Consider the following 20,653-nt stretch of genomic DNA (forward strand, 5'->3'; position numbering starts at 1 on the left):
GTGACATTTGTCTATAGCTGACCTGAGTCTGCATTTTTCATTTGCATTAAGCATTTAAATTTTACAATTCTGGAGCTTCAGGATTCACTGTTTACCGGAAAATACAATACCATTCCCTCCTCCCCCCTCCACCCCAAAGGAGATATGCTTTCTTTGCTTGTCACATGGCCATTTTTAATTAAACCAGCAGGGAAGATTCTAATCAGACAAAGGCAATGGAATTTGCTTCATACCTTACCAAGTGAAATAATTATTAATTCCCTAGTTTCACATTTCTCATACAAATAAAATGAAATATGTAACATGGGCAGTGAAAGGAGGTTTTTGTTTAAATATGGACAGGTTTTTCTGAAACAATGCAAAAGATGTTTATGTATTTAATCGTAAATGACAAACACATAGAGATGTAACAAATTAATAGGTTTACCACTTGGTTTTAAAATATGCTTTATTCTATTAACATCTTTAGGCATATGATTGCAAGATGGTAGAATTATCTCATATAGAGATTTCCATTGCAAAACAGATGACTATATTTTTACACGCTTCTACTGAGAAATGTTTGTTGCTACCTACTTTGTAATACAGATGGTTCCAATATTTTACTGTGTGTGAACCGTATTCTCCAAGCCACTATTGCTCAAACAAGGCATGATTTTTGCAATACGTTACCTCAGAGGACTGAACTCAATCAAAACTCTTCGCAACCGACAAGCAGTGCCCCTGATTTTGAGCATGGCTTGTTTTGTAAAGACCATGCAAATCTGGGATTGCAGCAAGCTTTTGCTGTTCACAGTTATTGCAGGCCTTTAAGCTTTGGGCTTCTTAAAAAGTCACAAAAAAATAATTCCACAGGAATTATTGTTTTCTATTAACATTTTTGGTGACAAAACTAGAACCCTTTTCATTATAAATATTCAATACCATTTTTTCATTGCAGGTTTTTCCTACCAGTATTTTCACAAAAGTTACCAAGGTAAAAGCTGGAGGAACTGCCTTGCTTTTTTTGTTGAATTAACAACAGTATGGCTTGGGTGGAAGTAACAGAGGCCTAAAGCAGGTGTCCGACTTTACATACATGAATAGTGCCATTGAGGCCAATGGATTTGCATACTTCCCATTAAGGGTGCACATAAGTAGTCCACAATAGACTTCTTGTTCTACTAATAAAGCTACATCAGGTATCTGCCCTACTACAAAACCCTTCAGCAAACATTTTGCCCCACTGACTGGCACCAGCACAGTTCCTCGCAGCTTTGGGAAAGCCTCACTCCTATATACTGTTTTCTTCGACAGAATTATTAAAAGGTTTCTTTTTGGTGTAAGCCTACCAGAACTGCTCCGCTGATACAAGGAAAGGCAACTATTTCTCCTATGCCTTCCCTACCTTTGGCAGAAGCGCATCAACGTAAGACAGAAGCAGGGGCTTGCATAAGGACCTATGTTAGCCAAATCTCACCCTACCTGGTAGGAGACTCCCTGTAGTTCCTTTGGTCTAGGCAAATTTTCTCTTGGCAGTTTTTTGACAAGCTATATCTCATTTGTTTTCCATTTGACAGAGCTGGCTTTAGTATTTTCACCTCTCCAGCACAAACCAGCACAGAAAACCATCAGCCATCAAGTACCCCCAGCAGTCACGGCGACGATGGGAAGAAAGAGTTTGGGGCATGTATTTTTCTAACCACTGCTGCTAAAAATACAGCTAGATCCTAGCAAACAGAGAAGAGTGGAAATGATTGCTGTACATTTTTAACAAGCGTAGAGGGTACAATTTTAAAATGGGACTTTTCAGCAGGCCTAGTCAAATAACCCTACCCTCCAAAAAAGGTTATTTTGAAATAGTAGCAAAGCACATGCTCTGAGCTCAGAGGAAGTTGTAGCAAAAGGAAAACAGAAAACAGTTAACCTCCACCTTGTATATAAATCAGTGCAGCAGATGTAAAAGTAAGCATACATTTGGAACCTACTGACCCAGAACACCAGCGCTGAACCTTTGTTTTCTCTCCTCTCCAATATGACTCCATCCTGTGATTTTTGCTCACAAGGCACAGAAGACGTAGTAGTTTTGTTCTTTTGCAGGATTCACTGAGAGAAACTTTTCTGCCTTGTCTTCTAATGCATCTCCTTTCCTCAGGAGAAGTGAGGAAAGGTGTCATCGTAGGACAACATCCAGTATTGAGGCAATCTAAGCCACCTGGTATTCCTAAATGCAGGGATCAGGTATTGCCAGACCCGAAGGAAAAAAAAATAACACAAAATCACTCTAGGATTGGCCTAAGTAGTCTCTCATCAACATTCAGCAGCAGTGTGATAGCAAAGAGGAGGAAAAAACCACCCCACAGACACATGAGAAGGAGGAAAGATAAAAGGAGGCCTGAATGAAGAAAAATGTGTTATTTCTTAACTGAGCTGTGGATTAGGAGGAGGAAAGAAGCTCTGACATGGCCTGCAGCTCTTTATTTATAAGAACAACCTTCCAGTGATCTGAACTAACATCAGATGGGAGCACAGAGCTACTCTTGATCTGTTTTCAGCACTCTGGCTCTATGCAAACTTAGGGAGATTCTAAGTGCAAATTTGTGTGAAAAAGCTTGTTGTCAAAGGCTAGGAACAGATTTTATTTCAGCGCTTCATGCAGAATCTTTAAATTCAGTGCTAGGAAACACACTAGAGGTTTGCAGGCTTCTTCGGAGTGAATCTGTCTTACAAGAGCTCACATGTACTATACATCAAGGTCCCAATCTTGCAGTTAAACCTCTGTGAGCAGTCCTTTGCACTCCATCCCAACTTCAGGAATGCAGAGACGTATGGAAAGATGAACAGCACAGCAAGAACAGTTCAAACACTGGTTTGGTTTCTAAAGCAAGAGGTCTGTATAAAAAAATAAAAATATTAAATACTTATTAATACCTATATAATTTATTTTGATACATAAGTACTTATAAATACATATATATTCTAGTCAACAGAAAATTGGAAAAGCTCTTACAAGTCTTCATTTGTTTTCTTTCGTTAGGAAGGTCTTGTCAAAATCTTGGGGTTTTTTTAAAGGACTAAGTAGACATTTTTCTTTGAGAGTCTGATCCAGTCTATATTGCAAACTAAAACTCTTTAATTTGGAAAAAGATTGAAAATTGTCTTCCTGTGACATAAAAAGTCTCTCAGAGCAGACCCCTATCAGAAGGCTTAGATTTCAGGATCCAGCTTGTACATGATGGAGAAAATTTCTTAAAGAGCAGTTGTGTTAAAATGAAAGTGAAAGCACCTGTATTGCTTTAAGGATCTGATTTTATATCACTGACACAGGCTGAAAATCATCCTTCTGAAACTGCTTGTGTTACATCAGTACAAAACTGAACTGAATTTGACCATTCAAGCTTTTTCAGGAGAAATGGAATAAATAGGGGCAGATTATTCTCTTTCCTTGGGTTTTTTTTGTTGTTGTTCTGACTGCTGAAGGAGACAATTATTAGGACTGTCCTGTATAAATCTCTGTTTATAATTTTTATTTGTTTATTTGTCTATTTTTAAGACATCCTTCTATCTCACTCACTTTCATAATAACAATAGGGTTTGCTTGACACCTACAGGGAGATTCTTCATGAATTTCTGCATACCATGCATTCATTTATGTATATAATGTGGCATTTAAATACAGAAATAATGCCATGCTGTATTGGAGAAGATTGCATCTACCAAATATTTGCCTGGGAGAGATAGGAGGCTAGATAGATGGAAGTTTGGAAATAACGTTAAAGGAAGGACAGGTTGCAAATTGCTTGATCAATACAGTGCAGCAATGGAGAGAAGAACTGAAAAAGTCTATATCCTATAGGGATAAAGAGGAATATGGGTCAGTGATGAGAATTCAATTGCCATAATAAAAGAGATGGAAATGAAAAAGCGCAACTTTCATGCAGGGGCAATAATTGCCTTTGCATCCAATGGCTAGTGCTTGAAATAAAAAACAAAGCTATAAAAGCAGAAAAATAACATGAAAAATAATAATGAACAGTTGGGTCCCACTGTGTGTGACTGCTCTCTCTGTGCCTGTTCTGCCTCTGCAAATCTCTGCCTGTGCCCAAACACATTTCTGGAGCTGGTCCACACAGTTTTTATAACTTGCTTCTAACAGTGCTAATATTTAGTAGACATCTACACTCAACTGTTGCTTATATTCAGAGATCTCCAAGGGCTGTGTAAATGGCATGGATTAGATGTTCTCGATTTGCCGATGGGGAAACTGAGGCCTACAGAAGGCACAATTTGCATATGGTCCCATGGCGGCTCAGTGGCAGGGAGGAAAAGCTGCTGAGGGAGCCTCCTTAGCAGTGGACTATCTTCAAACCCTCTCTCTGGTGACCGTCCAAGACCCTATCACCAAATGTGAAGCTCGTAGGAGGGTTTTCTGCCATCAAGCAGAAACAAGAGTGCCACAGCACTTCCCAGGTGAGGAGGCACAGTGCCTCTTGGCTCTGGTGGGAGAAGGGCTGCCCCTCACAAGTGGTGAGGTTTCGCACAATCCCTATCTACAGCTGAGTGTCCTCACCCTTCCCTGCTGTTTGACCCCACCGCTAGCTGAGTCCTGCAACACAGGCTGTCACGTAGCATGGTGTCTAGAGCCAAAGCAGTGACAATGTGAGAGTTCTGGCTAGAAAAATGACTTAGCTGTATATCTTTTAACTCCTACCTCCAGACACTGTTCTGTTCTCCTAGAGAAATTCCTATGTATCCCCACGCTCAAATGCATAACTGTAACACATCTCTGTCTTCAAGAGGGTGTCTTGCCTGCCATCATACGAGTCAGATCTATAAAACACAAGTCTTCCTTCTCAGCATGGGAGACTGTTGGTACAACTCCATTACAATACAGCATCAGTAACAACCCTTTTCATGTTCATCATACCAAATTCAGACCTTCATAACTTCCTGACATACCTATTTTGTGGGCTGAAATTACCTGAGTGTAGGTTCTTCTTAAAATGAAATTATTTAGGCTGTAAAAGTTTTCCAGCTGTTTCGAGGTGTTAGCAGAAAGACACACAAACAGGAAAAAAAATCCTGTAAATCTAAATGTTGAAGAGATTCAGAAATGAAATAGTTCTCAATAAAAGCTGAATTTTGACCTAAGTAAGGAGCAGTGTATAGATTAGTCCCCAAACTGCACATTTGAAAAAAAAAAAAATTATTTGTTAGCCTTTTATAATTGTATATTGGTCATATCGGGGGGTGTGGGGGTGTGGTGTGGTGTTGCATTTTAAAAAAGCCTGTAATTCATAAAATGTTCACACTAATGAATCTTCCATGTTACCTTATAAAAGATGGTAAAGGATGCTTTACCATATAAAAGATTATAAAGGATGCTCTACTGAATGAGATTCACCAGTCTCATGTGAGATCACGATAGTAATTTTTTCCTTACTATAAATCTCCTCCTTTCCAAAAGATGTAGTTAAGGTCTTCCACAAAGTTTTAAGATGTAATTTTTATGTGAAACTAGTTACTTTGGAGTTCCCAATTTCAAAAATCTTGAAGCGATCAAAGAGGTTAAAGAAATTAAAGGTTTTAAAGGTTGTTTGGAAGTTTTGTGTGGGTCGGTCAGGGAAAAGGTATTAAATTGCTGTTTTGGGCTAATTCCTATGGCTTTGTTCTCAGTTGTCTTTTACCTCTTATTGTCAAATGTGCTTCATCATAAAAAGCAAGAGGCGTATAAAGTACTGTCAAGTTGAGTTGGAAAATATTTACAATTATTATGCACTGGTATAAACAGCTAAATGAAGTTCAGTACAACAGGGAACCAGTCCCCTATCTCTATCTGGAAGAGCCCCTAGCAAGGTGTGCACTGCATGAAACTTCTGTTTATTTCAGACACACTGTAATAAGTAAGGACAAAGGTCAAGTGGCTCTAGTCAGCTAGAAAATGGGATTGCCTGTTAAAACTATACTTTCTTGCATTATTGCTTCCACACTCCTCTGTTTCCTATTTGAAACAAGTCAGTAGCATCTGCCTATGGCTTTAATTTGTACTTGAACTGGTTCTGCCTGCTAGTAGCACATTCCAGTTTGTAGCAGTCCAGAAAACCTAAAAGCCTAATTACAGGTGTCTCCACAATCACTTGTGTATTATTTTCATCACCAATACATGCTCAGTTCTGTTGTGTTGGAGAGGCTTTATTTCTGATGGGTTTTTATGGGATGGTATCAGCTTTGTTCCTCTCCCCTCAGTTTAACGGGACAGTCAAGGAGCTCTGCTTTCACCTCCCCAGGATACGGGAAAATCAGGTTGCTTATTCCCAGCAAAGGAGGATGTGTTAGTGCCATGGCAGTAAAGCCAATGGGAAGCTTTACACCAGCTTCAGCGGGGTCTGGATCCCACATCTTAACTAATCTGCATTTTACCTCTGTCTAGGTTCTTAAATATCCTTGACAGCATTGCATGGTAACTAGCAAAGCCCTCGAGTAGCATTTAAAAGAAGTAAGATTTGATTATATTTTGTTCAGTGAGAACTATGCAGCCTTCTTACAACTCAAATACGAGTTAATGTCACTTCACGGAAAAAGAAGGAAACCAGATCATTCGAATTACAAGATTGTTGATGGATTAATTTGTGACAGAAGAAAGTGGAAGTGAGGTGGTGACAAGGGGATTAGTTAACAAGATGCAGTAAGAATGCTAGGAGAGCTGCTCTTGCTTTACAAATACACTAGACTTTTTGAAGATATTGCTAGCATGACAGATAAAGGGAATGTAGCTGCATTATATATTTAAATTTTCCAACGGCACTTGAAAAGATACTGCACAAATGGCTTATTTTGAAAATAAAAGCCCATGTGATGAAGAGGAAGCCACAAAATGAATTAAAATGTAAGACGAAAGGAGGGGGAAGGAAGGAATAATGTATATAATACACTTAAAATGGAAGGTATTCTCCTGTGAAGTATCACAGAGCTCTGCAGGCTTAGACCAGGGCACCGGCACCTTGTTACTTAACCTTCTGTGAGACTCATGAACCTAAACCTGGTTTGCCCTTTTGCAAAGAAAATTGTAAAAAGAACATACAGTAAACTGAAGTCTAAAGTACTCACACAGAGGTAGGAGATCTGCATTCAAGTTCTGCCTCTGCTAGACCAGGAATTTTCAGCATAGCTCTGCCAGTTTCCATGTGAGTATCTTAATCGTAAAATACTGGGCTTTCCAGTGAAGTGTAAATTTATTTTACTGGAGTTACTCTGTCCTTTATAAATGATTTAGTAAGAAAAAAGGAGTGTCTTTAATCCAGCAATTTTTATCCATCACATGGAAGGTCTTGTGTTAGCTCACTGCCATGAAAAAAGCAGAACAGGGATCTGAATCCAGTTTTCCCCACACCCAAGGGAAGTGATCTAAGCCCTTAGTCACTCTTGTGTTGGATGCACAAGTCAAAAATATTGTTCGATAAACATCTATTTAAGATGCGTGCTTCGTTAGCTCTAATTCTAAGCAATGTGTCTGTTCTGGGCAAGTGTTAGCTCTTACGCACCTCTGTCCGTATTCTCCTCCATGGCCTTGGACAGTGATGTTGAGGATGGTACCTAAGAACTATTTGAAGCCTATTTTGAGGAACCCAAGAACTACCAGGGCCAAGATATTTGCCAAAAGACACACAGGGAAGAAAATGGAGAAACTGAACCCATTGCTCCTAAGTCCATAGCCTATGTATGAGACCTTCTGTTGCTAAAATGGAAAAAGAGAGAGCATGTTATGGTATTTCCTGTGATTGGTCACAATGCAATTTGTCTCCTGCCACCTCAAAATTTTGGTATTCTACCATCTTTTCACATTTGTTAGGTAATTTGATCTCCTTCGTAGCCATAGTTTTGAAGAAAATGCTGTAATTTGCTGAACAGCAACACAGTGAAGTTGTTATTTTAGTGGTGGTACTTGTAGAGGAGGACATTTCAGAGGCCATTGAATCAGGTTTAGTGTGGTTTCCTAAGTGGGCTGGAACTTTCAACCTGAATGACGTCTTCTCGTTCCAAGCCATGTTCCTGCAGGTGAGATCAGTAGAGGTAATTAAATTCTCTGGGGCCTGATCCAATAGAAAAACTCCATTGACTTGAAGAAAGCTGGGGCAGACATTACATAAATAAGAAACACACCCACTGTCAAGGATGTTCTTGCCAGCCCAGTTAAGGATAAATCATTCTACATACGCTCAAATTTAAACTCCTGCTTAATTCTTTTCAAATCAAATATTGCATGCAGATACAAAGAAATTTCTTGGAAGGAAAGTTGTGCCTACAGTAAATTTTGAATATGTCCAATATTAAGATTTTATTGCTTGCTTAGGGCATCTGGACTTCAGTTCTCCAACATGAATCATATGACCTCTTTTTTGTTGATATCCAGGCATCTGCAAAATGCTTTGGAGGACAGGAAATTATGGAAGTACTTTGGCTCAGAAATTATGAAGAGACAATTTGCTATGAGAGATTGTGACTTCTAATACATTTTGGATTGTTTTTTGTTTTATAATTGGGATAGGATATGCTGTTACTTTGGGTTCTTCAAAAATTCTGAGTTTTAGCTTGAAAATTCGTGAATCAAAGTACATAGGCCCCATGAAGGCATACTTGAATTTGTGCTCTGTCTCCAAATAAATGTGCCTATACCTGAGAGAAAGAGAAAACATACATATGGTCCACAGTGAGCTTTTAACGTGTCTTCAAATGGCTGTTTACTGTGACCTTTAGTGGTTGGAAGACGTGGTTTTAGTCAGTTATGGACAACTGTATTAAAACCAATAATACTTATTTGTCCATGTATGAAATAACAAAATAAACTGTGCAAAAACCCAACAGCAATTGGAAGGAAAAAAAATTATCAGGAAATGAACAGATACAAAGTGAATTCTAGGGACAACAGGATAATTCAGAAGACATTTCTGATGTGTTCTGCTCTCCTTGAATTTTCTGATCTGTCTTCAAGGTCATTTATTTATAATGTTAAATGGTTTGCACTTGGTTTAATGAAGGCTATCATGCTGATCAGCATGGTTTGAAGAAGAGTCAAAGCCTCACTGCTAGCTAAAGATGGAAAACGTTGTTGACTATTACTTCTGCCTAGAAATTCAGAAGGAACAAAAACTCCAACAAGACTCAAAATCTAACTAGCAGTAAAACAAAACTCAGGCTGCATATCTGTTGGATAGCACACGTTGTATTTTGATTCTTTCCTTGTCTTTCTCCCCTTTCCAACTCGAGAAAACCTCAAGGTGGCATGATTTCTGTGAACCTGTTCTTCTGTGCACTGAGGATAGGTTCAGGAGTGATGTAGCATGGACTTTGCATAGATCTCCAGAAATCCACTGGGGGAAGACTGAAAACTTTTGGGAAGGCAGAGCAGACTCTCAGTAGAAGAACTGGCAGGAAACTATCCACCCATAGGCTTTCCCATTAAAGCCTCATTAATGGAAGAAGAAAACAAAAAGCAGGTGTTGGTTGTGGGTTTTTTTTTTTTCCCATTCTGGGTTGCTGGCTCTGCATTTGATGCTCTTGGCCATGACATGCATTTTAATTGCCTGTTGCAGTCCACTGGCATCTTAGGAAAGAGAACCCAAACATCTGGCCTGTCAAAGCTCTTTTGTAACAAACTGCAAATGAGCACTACAAGGCAGAAGGTATATCAGTTTCATCAGCTTTTATTTTGGATTGTGGGGAGTATACTTGGTACGGAATGGCTTTGTTGTTAGGGAAAATGTTAATTACTGAATAGTGATAAAAATAGGATTGGCTAATTTTCACATCAGTATAGATGCAAAATTGTTGATGCTGTTTTTTTGCTACAGGGAGGTGTTAGCTGTCAGATCCTATCGATTTCAGCTTAGATGTCTTAATTAGTCAATCCTATTGGTTTCGATGAGGATGTCATGAAAAGTAATTACTCTACATTCAGCATAGTCATTTTTCTATTTTAACATCTCTTCTCTTTCAAAAAGCAGACTTTTAAAATTGCTAACGGCACTAATACCAAGAAGGCAGCCAGATTATTTGGTTTAAGAATCAAACTAGACTCCTAAGACCACTTATCATCGTTTTGACAGTTTTTGAAACAGACCACCAGAGCTACACTCAAAACTGTCAAAAAAAGTTGTGTTTCAATACTGCTTCTTCCCCAAGGCCTGATTACAGTTTGGTATTCTTAACTTACTTATTGAATTTTCCCTCAAGTAGCTTTTGTGCCTGAAAATTGTTGAGCTGTTCCATCATATTAGCAAGAAGTGCTTGTTCTAATATGGTACAGCAAGGACAACAAAGCTCAACCAGTGTTATGTCAGTTCATGCATTTTTCACCTCTTTTCACTTCTGTATTTCATTTCTGACAAGATCTTCTCTATGTCTTTGTATGATCAAAGTCAGGAAAGTTAGTTTTTGGTGCACTGAATATGGATCAAAGAGTCTTTTTATCTAAAAAGCTTGCATTTGGTTAAAATCAATATACATATTTTATAAAACATTTCAGTTTAGTCTCAAGTGCTGTTTGGGTCATTCTTTAATTTAAAATTAATCACATTTTACAGACAGAAAAGCCCAAGTAAAAGTATTAATTCATGGAAAAATACTAACCGCACTTGAATGTGAGTATATTTATAAAAACTGTAAGAAAAGTTCTCCAGAAATAGGACAGCAGAAAACATTTCTTCTGCTGCTCTCATTTAAATAATACAAAAAGAAAGAAGGGGAAAAAAAGAATAAAGCCAGCAACTCTTCATGAAATGTACCAAAGATCACTAGGAAGTCTTTTTAATGTACAGAAGTAGAACACAAAATTTTGACCACACAATGGCCCTATCTGTGTGACTCTGACTGCCTTTGCAAGTAAGGTTAACATATCCTTTCAGTTTCTCTTTCACTGAGCCTGCCCCAAAGTATTCCAGTTAAGGCCAGTTGTGTATCAGTGGCTTTCCAATGTGAATACGAGAAGCAGGCCCTGAGTTTTAAGAGTCGGAGAGATTATTTTAGGGGTTAGGAATACTAGTTTTAGAAGAACTGCACAGAGATTATGAACATATATTACAAATAAAAAGCCGCAGCGTGATGTCACAAAGTTTGATGACAAACAGTGGAGTCCTGTTTCAGAGGAAATTTCAGACTTAAAAAGGAAAAGTTCCATATCTCCTTGCCCATTCCTAAATTGCTTTTTCCCCTTGTAATGTTGGGATTGGGGAAAGTAAAACTGAATATAAAATGGACATGCAAGAATCAGAGAATTTTTTTCTTGACAGGTTGGCTCACTGCAACATACTGTTCTCTGCATAGCCATGAGGCTCCTTGGTTGTCATCTGATCAGTCCTTGGAGCCTCTTTGAAATATAACCTCATCTCTTCCTATTAGTCCAGAACAAGCACTGATGAGCTAGCTGCAAGGCTGCTTCACACACTCTTCTTGCAGTGTTACATGCTTCTTTTGAGAAGTAAAGGGTGAAACAGGCTAAAGAGATTCCTTGTAGCTTATATCCAGGACATCATTGTGATCTTGTGCACATGCCTTGCTTTCATGGAAAAATAATACCATTATTCACATAATTTATACAGAAGAAGAATGAGTTGACGGTAATTCATGGATTAATTTCCAACACTAGAAGAAGAAACACTGTATTAAAACCTTCTTCATTTAGACTAGATTCTGGTACTTTAAGAGGATAATACTTTGTTCACACAGTGGTACTGAATTTATATCAAAGATTCTGGGAACCATGGAGTCTACAATATCTGCCAAGAAAATGAACACCCCGTAAAGCATGTTGGACCAGTTTTATATCAGCAGTAATTGTCTGACTATGTAAACCTGTGCCACGTCTATTATAATAAATACTGCCTTATCATAGAACTGAGATTGATTTCCTAAAGTATAAACTTTTATAAATTTGATGTTCAAGTATCATTCATTTCAGTGTTTGAATGTGATGTTTTATGTAATTATATTACTATTTTATTTTATTATAAAATCACCCATTTCTTGGCATGGCATATTCTACTTGCTTCAATATATATGTTTCCCTCTTGAAATCAGATGGCATTTGTTTTTCAGACCTTCTGAGCGCTTGCTGCTTTCATTGGCATGGGCAGGACTGGTACAAGAAGTACTAGTACCTCAGTATCTCAGAAGATAAGGAAAAAACCAAACCAACCAAAAAAACCCCACCAACCCTATGAATACCTATAGGAATTAAATTCTGACAGAAACCTACAGGAACTGGTTTTGGTTTGGATTTTACATTTTGATAATCTATAAGTTTATTTTGTGGCACTTTTTCTGAAGGCCATTTTTGAATCTTGCTATATTTGTACTCCATTTCTGTATCAGCTTTTTTCCTTGAGAAGTCAAATCTTCCCCTTTCTCTTTGTGCCTTAAATGTTCAGATTTGTCCCCAGCGTTTAAGTTGTGGAAACTGGCCATGAAGTTTAATGGCACAATAAAGAAATTCTCCGTGAGCTACCATTGTAATACTCTTTATAACTGTTTTTTATTCAGGTGCACAAGTTAAGTGTAATATGATCACTTAGATCTTTACAGATACTGTGACTATTGTATTTATAGTGTGCAAGATCTAATAAGCAATAGAGTACTTTTTGCATTTTAACATACTCTCCTGAATACTAAGAGTATTGTTTTATATCTGTGTCTACAATGAACAGTGTTAGAGAAATGGAAGATCTCTTATTGCAGAATGACTAGGCCAGAAATAGCTTTCTGTGTATTACCTCGTGAGTTCCTTTAGGATCATCCCCACAAATTTGAGTCTACTTCAGTGTGTAAATTAGTGTGATAGTCCATAGTGTGCTAAACTTTTATATAAGATTATGAGGGAAAAAACACAGTGTCTTCAGGTGGTGCAGTAATCTGGAGTTTCTGTGGAAGAAAGAAGAAACATTTATCTTATTTTGGATATCTAAGTTTGGGTATACATAAGATGTAAAATGATACTGGTCCATGCAGGGACGAGTTTCTTTCTAAAGCTGCCGAAACAGCTGGAATAGTTCAATGTTCATTGTATAATTGACAGAGAACCAAGAAGTTGAATCTGCTAAGAATTCCTAAAACATTGTGCCAGTCTTTATGTGCATATGACAGTTGATCAATGTAATATAAAAATATATACAATTATAATTCATATGTGTATGCACTATAATATGCATACTTTGTTTAAATAAACTCACAAATACACACATTTAAAATAAATAAAAGTCTAAAAATGTTACAACAGAACCTTTTTCTATCAAAAACTACAATGCTGAAGGGTCTGAACATCAATATACATCAGAGTTCAATTCTTTCTAGTAACATGAAGTTAGGTTTATTTCTCTTTCAGATTGCTTTTGTCCCACTAAAGTGAATTGGAGCTGTGGGTTATTTTGTGTGCTGATGTGTATGAGGGTTATGTGTTAGAAATATGGCATCTCAATTTCTTATTCATCTCCTATACAAATCTCTGGCCTGTGGAGTTCTTATGAAACATTTGGGTTGTAACCTAAAAAATTAGGTTATTAATATCCATCTGACATCTTTTCATGAATAACTCAAAGATCAAAAGCAGCAAATTTAAAAATCTCCATTTTTATCTTTGGTCAGAAAGATCCTATGAAAAATAGGGACTGTCAAAGGTGACACTGAGCTAATGAGCAAAGTCAGAGACAAAATACTGTAGGACTGGAGGCAGGGGCTGTATGTATCCTGCAGGTCCTGGACTTCCCTAATTATTCCATGCAATTTTTAGGAATATATTAAAGTTTGAAGTAGGGAAGACTGTGCCTTACATTAGGGCTCTGCTGGGTGCTGGGGTCCGGCATGGCCCAACACTCTGTGGCCGCTGCACAGACACAGCCCACCCCCAGGCTGTGGGACCCCCATAGCTGCTGGCCAGCAAGGCAGGTGACTAAGGAGTATGCTGAGTCCTAGAGGTGAAAAGTGGCCATCACATGGAGGTGAGATGGGAGACAAATATGTTTACAGAAAAAATATCCTACTCTCATGGGCAGTTCCTCTTTTCCCTCTGGGAAAACATTTTTTTGTTTTACTACTACAGGTTCCAAAGACAGTAATTACAGTTTTCTTCCCCTCCTCTGCTCCCATTTTCACATCAGTGAGAAACATGAGCAGTGTTTTCTTCCTTACCCTTTTAACTGTGCTGAAATTCACTTGTTCATTCCTATTTCTCTTTTTTGTCTCTTATGGAGAGAAGGACTGTTTATTACCTTCACCCTTATAACTTTTGAGTTACTTAATAGACTAAAAAGGTTTTTTGGAAGACCAAATATATTTCTACTTTCCTTTTCTAGTATTTTGTTAGTATGCTCAGGAGAGGTCTAGTTCTGTTTCGTCAGATCACTTAATCCCAGATTTAAATCTTTTTGAAACACACAATTAGGTGGGTGTTCTACTGAGTCAGTTCTTCAAGATGTGATTTTCCTTTATGAAAGTGATGTGGGTTATAATAAAATGAAGGGACCATCAAACTGGTTCAAAATTGTGCATTTAATTTCTGTGCTGTTTTTTTTTTCTTCACTGTGCCTGATAAGATTAATATACCTGTAAGTCTCAATATCATTTTATACAGTTTATTCAGAAGACATACATATATTGTATCTCTGTCAGTTGTGTAAGACCTAATACAAAGAATAACAGAATCTCTTGGTTATAGTTCAAGTATCTGCACGTCAGTACGTTAAACTGATTAACCTCAATGTGCCTATCTCTCAGTTGGTGTAATCCTTTTTTTGCCTTGATCATCTCTCTGGGCAACACATACAGACTAGGGTGGTGCAGTCTTTTAGCATTTATGGCCAGATGATCTCCTAATCTCTATTCTGTAGAGGAGGAATGAGCAATCTGTGACCTGTGCTGTTCCCCAAGGTGTGTCCAGCTCCTGTGAACCCTGGAGGGTCAGATGGACTCTTCCACTGGGAGGGAGAGGGGCCAAGGTCTGGAGCACAGTCTCACATTGAAACCCACAGGCTCACACTGAAGTTCACATTGAAGCTGGCAGAATGCATGAGGCCAAATACAGTATTACACACATCTAGCTCTGTTGCATTGTCCCTTGAAGATCTGGCTGGAAATAAAAATGTTTCCCAGCCATAGAGAATCTGGACAGGCCTGTAAGGTTTAGGAGATTAGAGTAAGTGAGTTATTGGTACTGAGGTGGTATTGGTTTGTCAGTGTACCAGCCCTGGAGACAAACTGGCTCCGGATAACTCCCTCTCCTGATGCATTTGTATCGCCACAAGTGACAGAATCACAACAATCCTCTGCTTCCACTGAGCACTTACTCTTTGAGTTTTTTTCATGGACGATTTGGCCTCATATACATCATATCAGCTGCCCCAACTCCTCTCTATATAGTAAATAAAGGAATTAAACAAAAAAAATCCAAAAAACACCCAAAAAACCTCATCCAACCCAAAGCTAAGCCCTGAATTGCTCAGTGTTCATGAAACTTCAAGTTAGATCTTGAATAGAGTTTCACATATCCAATCAGTCCTTTCTTCAGGGCTAAAAATTGACCTTCATTTCTGACAAAAGAGCGGGGAAAGAAGCCAGGCCATTATGGAAATGCATTTCTAGTTAGTCCCTTGAGGCCTTCTGTCTGTCTGTCTACTTACTTCAACAAGTGTCCCCTTAGTCCTTCTGGACACTCACTAGATGACACTGCGGCCGTCTCCCTGCAGCTGAGGTTTTATAGAAGGCTAGTTTAGTTGTACCACACTTTATCACTGTTTGGGGCACCGATACAAACCTATGCTCTGGGAAAAGACAAATAAGTACTGGAAAGAAAAGGATCTATGCCAAACATTTTGTGGCACAGGTGAATGCTTGTAAAGATGCAGTGCCCGAATGTAAAGAAGTGTTTTGAGATGCATTAACTACTACCAAAAAAAAAAAAAAAATGGGGGGAAAGAAGGGATTCTTTCAGGTAGTGCATACTGGAAACACAGGCCTACCAGTCAACTGAATATTTGTCAAAGTGATTCTGGCAGGGACCCTTTAAATCACCTTCCTGTTCCTTTGTTACCTCATCTTTCAAGTATTCTGGGATTTAGTAAATAATACGAAGAAGATCATACACTGTTGTCCACTATTTTTTCTATTACTAGCATGAGCTACAGCATTTGAACAAGTAATTCACTGGGGAGTATTGTTCCTGGTTTGCGCTAGGTTCCGGTTTCTGTCCATTTGCATAGGTGCCCTGAAGCATTTCATGGTTTTGTTGCTTGAAAAAATCATTTCCAGCACTATATTTACCCAATCACTCTCACACAGGAAATTCAACCAGCAGAATTCATTCTGTAGCCACTGGTTTGGTTTTTGGTGGTGGTGGTCAATTACACAATGACAATTGTCACGACACTGGAACAAAACTATGTTCCCTAACAGGGAGGTCAAATGATATTTCAGCTGGTAAGTAGTAGGAGCTCAATTAGTACATGAATCATTTAAAACCAAATTGAACACAGCAGTCAATAACATTCTTTTGGGAGTAATCTTGTGCCTGCAGAGGGATCCGTCTACTTAGCAAGGTAGCCTCAGGGCTGCTCTAACCTGTGCCTGAGGGCTGGCCCTGCGCACAGCAGCCCCAGGACGAGGAGAGGGCTTAGGTAAGAGTTCCTCTTCTTGTGCATTCCCTCTCTCTCTCTCCAAATTGGACCGTGCACTTAGCCATCATGCCTGGAGATCTGGCCCATGTATCAGCACTTTGTTCCTTAGCCACTTTTTCACTATCCAGCTGCTTAAATCGAATGCCATGGGAACATGAAACTGAAACAGCTCATTTTAATATCATTGCAAAAGCTTCCTTTTTATTTCTCTTTTATTCCCCCACAACTTTTGAACTGTCAGAACAAGTGCAACTGGGGTCTTAACAGCAAGCTGGCACCAACTGCAGCCGTCAGACTTAGGCACCTATTTCCTACTTCCAAGCATTTAGAGTGAAACCCCATCCCCCCTTAAGTCTCACAGATTTAACCATGCTATTTCCAGGTAAAATTATTGCTGCCATCATGTATTGCATTCTGTATCAGCTTGACTATAAATTTGTATAACAGTTATCATATTCAGTTATATTTATTTTTTTGAATTTACTTACTTCCTCCACCATGTCTGCATCTGTAGATGTAATCATCTGGATGAGTTAAGAAGTCAGACTCGGAGAAGTGGCAAAGAATCCTCTGAAGAAAGCACTGAAAACTAGGTCTATAAAGGGATCCAACAGAAGTACGTGCCTGCCCTGCACAGTGCAGCGTAGGTGAAGAATACCAAGTTAGCACAGACATACCTGGAAATGCTAGCTTGGGTCTGTAGGCAGTTTAGCCATATCAGTGCATTGTATCTTCGAGCTTAATGTTGCACTGACAAGAGGTATAATGCTTGCAGAATGACAGCTGGTGTTCCAGTGAGAGCCCAGAGGTGGCTCAGAGGCCGCAGTATTGTCCTGCATCACTGAATATAGATAGGACCAAAGAGGGGCTGAGGTCCCAGCTGCCATCCTCAAAATTCTTCTCTGCCTAACACCAAGGTCCCATAAAAAAAGCTCCTAAATTTTTACTTGTATACACAACCAGAAGCATCTTAGCCTCAATAGCTTTAAACTTGATTGAGTTTCCTCATGGAGATCCACAGCCTGGTCAAAAAAAGGGATGATGAAGGAGGCAATGTCCTGTTCTGCCTTTTAGTTGCTAGCTCAGTGGTTAGCACACATGAGAATTCCCATGTAGAGATATCTGGACTAGGAATGTTTCACTTTCCAGTTCACTGCCCACTGGTCAAATTCTCAGTCTTGATTTATGGGCTTTGTCCTTACCCTGCTTGGGGACATACTTTAAATGATAACCATGGCAGCTAGTAGGCTGAATGATGAGCTCCTTGTGTTATCCAGTAGTAAAAGAAGACAAGAGGTTTCATGCTTGTTCCTCAATGGGTGTGCTCAGAGAGACTGAGTGTGTCCACTCAGGATGCATCCCTCCCCAGCACTGGGTGTTTGAGATAGGTCAGCCCCTTGAGCCAGAGAGAGATTCTGTAGATACAAAATTAGGCTAGGGCTTCCACAAGGGGAAATATATCACTGCTACTATAAAGATCTCAGCTTACTCTTTGCAGTGATTTATATACTGCTAGTGTATAAACCTTTTTGTCCCTGTATGAACTGTAAATGGTAGCCACATTTTTTTCAGATATGACAGTCTCGTGCAGTAGGGTTTTTTTTCCATTAGAACGCATGCCATTAAATCCATTATCCTTTCTAGCTTCTCTGTCAGTGCAATCTATCTCTTTGCTTTGCTACAGTTAATGCCACTATTAATTAATCTTATCCTTAATTCATACCTCGTATTTTTTAAAGTAAATGTAGAGCTTGTAGTGAGCTGGACTGACAGATTTTGAGATCAAAGGCACAAATGCTCAGAGATACATGGGCACGTAGTTACTATTTAGGTACCCAACTTCCATTGATTGCAGTGGTAGTTGGGTGCCAAAATACCTTTGAAGATTGGTGCCAATGTTTAGATTCACTTATTAGCTATAGAGCAAAGTTCCCATGACTAGATTCATTTTGAGGGGGATTGTGTCCAAAGGTGCTGGAACATGGTGCAGACTCTCACAGTCCATTCAGTCACGGACCTTGCTGCACGGGTGTGAGTGTAACTGTACTTGCAAGAGTAGCTTTGTGATAGGACAAAAGTTTCTACCCAGCTGATGGCTGAGCAGTCAGTTCCACCACGTAATACACAGCTGGAAAGAACTGCTTGCTCCCTTGAAAACTCTCACCAACATCCAGCGATAAAAGTCAGAATTTGGCATCTGTGATTAATTCTGTATTCAAAATGATAAGGAGGTGGAGGAGCCTTTGCAATTTATACAGGACACTTAGCTCAGTCTGCATCTTGTCTTCTTACATTGTTTCCTGTGGATAGGAGAGAGCAACTGTTCTGCTGAAAGTGGTTGTGTTTTTAAAAATACTGTGGCTGAAGCAGCAATAATTTGTATGTTGGGCTGCAGCACTGAGCTGCTTTCCATTCTGCACCATGGCACGCGGCGGCATGCTGCCTGTCCCTACACAGCACAGCGTGCCAAAGTGCGCTTGCCTTTAAGCCTATAAGCAGCTCCAATGAAGTCAGCCATGACTCTGAAGTTAAGCATTGCTTAAGTGCTCTGTTGGATCAGGTCAGAGCACTAAATGTTTTTTCGGATTGTATCTCAGATGTCTTAGCAGCCTGAAGAGCTCTACCTCATGCCCTGAGGGCGACTGCTTACTCATGTACACTAGGTTACATTAGTGAGTGATACCCAGATACTCCTAATTTCTGTATGAACAGGCGTAATAGGGCCCCTGCTATCTTTCCTCAAGTTTGCTTACTTATACAACAGGGTTTGATCAAACTCCAAGGTAGGCTTGCTATGCTCTTTAGCAAATTTTTTCTTCCAATAATACTGTAATGTGTAATTTGTATTGTGTCATAATGTTGCACTGTAATATTTCTCATATAGAAAAGCAAAATGCCTAATGCATGAATAAGAATCATTCCAGTGGAGCAGCAGCTTTAGTGGAGGCTGGACTGCCTTTATTCCACAGAAAAAGAAGCAGGAAGTAACTCCCTTCCAGCAACAGGGTGATGTAGTCCTACAGACATGCTGGAGCAGGCACTCTGCCGCTTCCTTCCTACATTAGGGGTCATCTGCACCACTTAGCCTCATTACCACTGAGGACACGAGTCACGTGGGACTACCGAGCACTCTCGGTTGTATTCCTCATCATCTGAAATGAAAGAATATTAAAGGAGCTTGACACTGTACTTCAAAGGTCGACAAATAACTCTCTGTGTCTCCATATATAAAGCAAATGACAGTGGACAATGGGCACAGCTTTGTCTCCTGTGCTGGTTGTAGTTTAAAGCAAAGTGACAGGAAATAATGAGGTTTAAATTGGTGAATTGGTTTGTGTGTACTGGGGATTAACCTGTAATACACATTGCACCCAAATTACAGAACTTCAGAGAAGAGCAGCTTTAAAGCATTGTAGCACACACTCTGACTGCAGTGATACCTCATTTACAGAAATACTGGTATTCCTCATTACCATCCCACAGTCACGTCATAAACTTAGATTAAAATTTAAACTACCTTGCAATAAAATTGAGTGGTATTAGAAAACGAACACTGCTGAAAACTGATTTTAGTAAGGTGAGCAGTAAAGAAAGTGAAATGCATCAGCTAAGATCTGGTCCAAAAGTTACGTTTTTACTAATACTTCAGCATCAGTATTTATGAATGAAATAAAGTGCAAAGAGGCAAAGGATGACTCATGCATTTATGCTTTTTAAACAAAAGAATCGGATGAAATAACTGCTGCTTACATCCTTCCAAACACTCCCCATAACAATCCAGATGTAGATAGCACAGAGAAAATGAGTGGCAGCATACAGACCTTTGTGTCACCATATGTCTCCCTGTGACATGAGGAACTACAGTGCAGGCGCTAACATGTTCAGAGGTCGTAAACAGTAGGTAGTGAGTTCAGCAGCAGTGAGTAACAGAAATGACAGGATGCTTTGCATCCTTCTAAATCTGCTGCTGTTTTCTCATGCCCTTTCTAGTTATTCTAGTGGGTGGGTTTTTTTGCCCC

The sequence above is a fragment of the Gavia stellata genome, chromosome 3 (genome assembly GCF_030936135.1).
Source record: "Gavia stellata isolate bGavSte3 chromosome 3, bGavSte3.hap2, whole genome shotgun sequence".
NCBI lineage: Eukaryota > Metazoa > Chordata > Aves > Gaviiformes > Gaviidae > Gavia > Gavia stellata.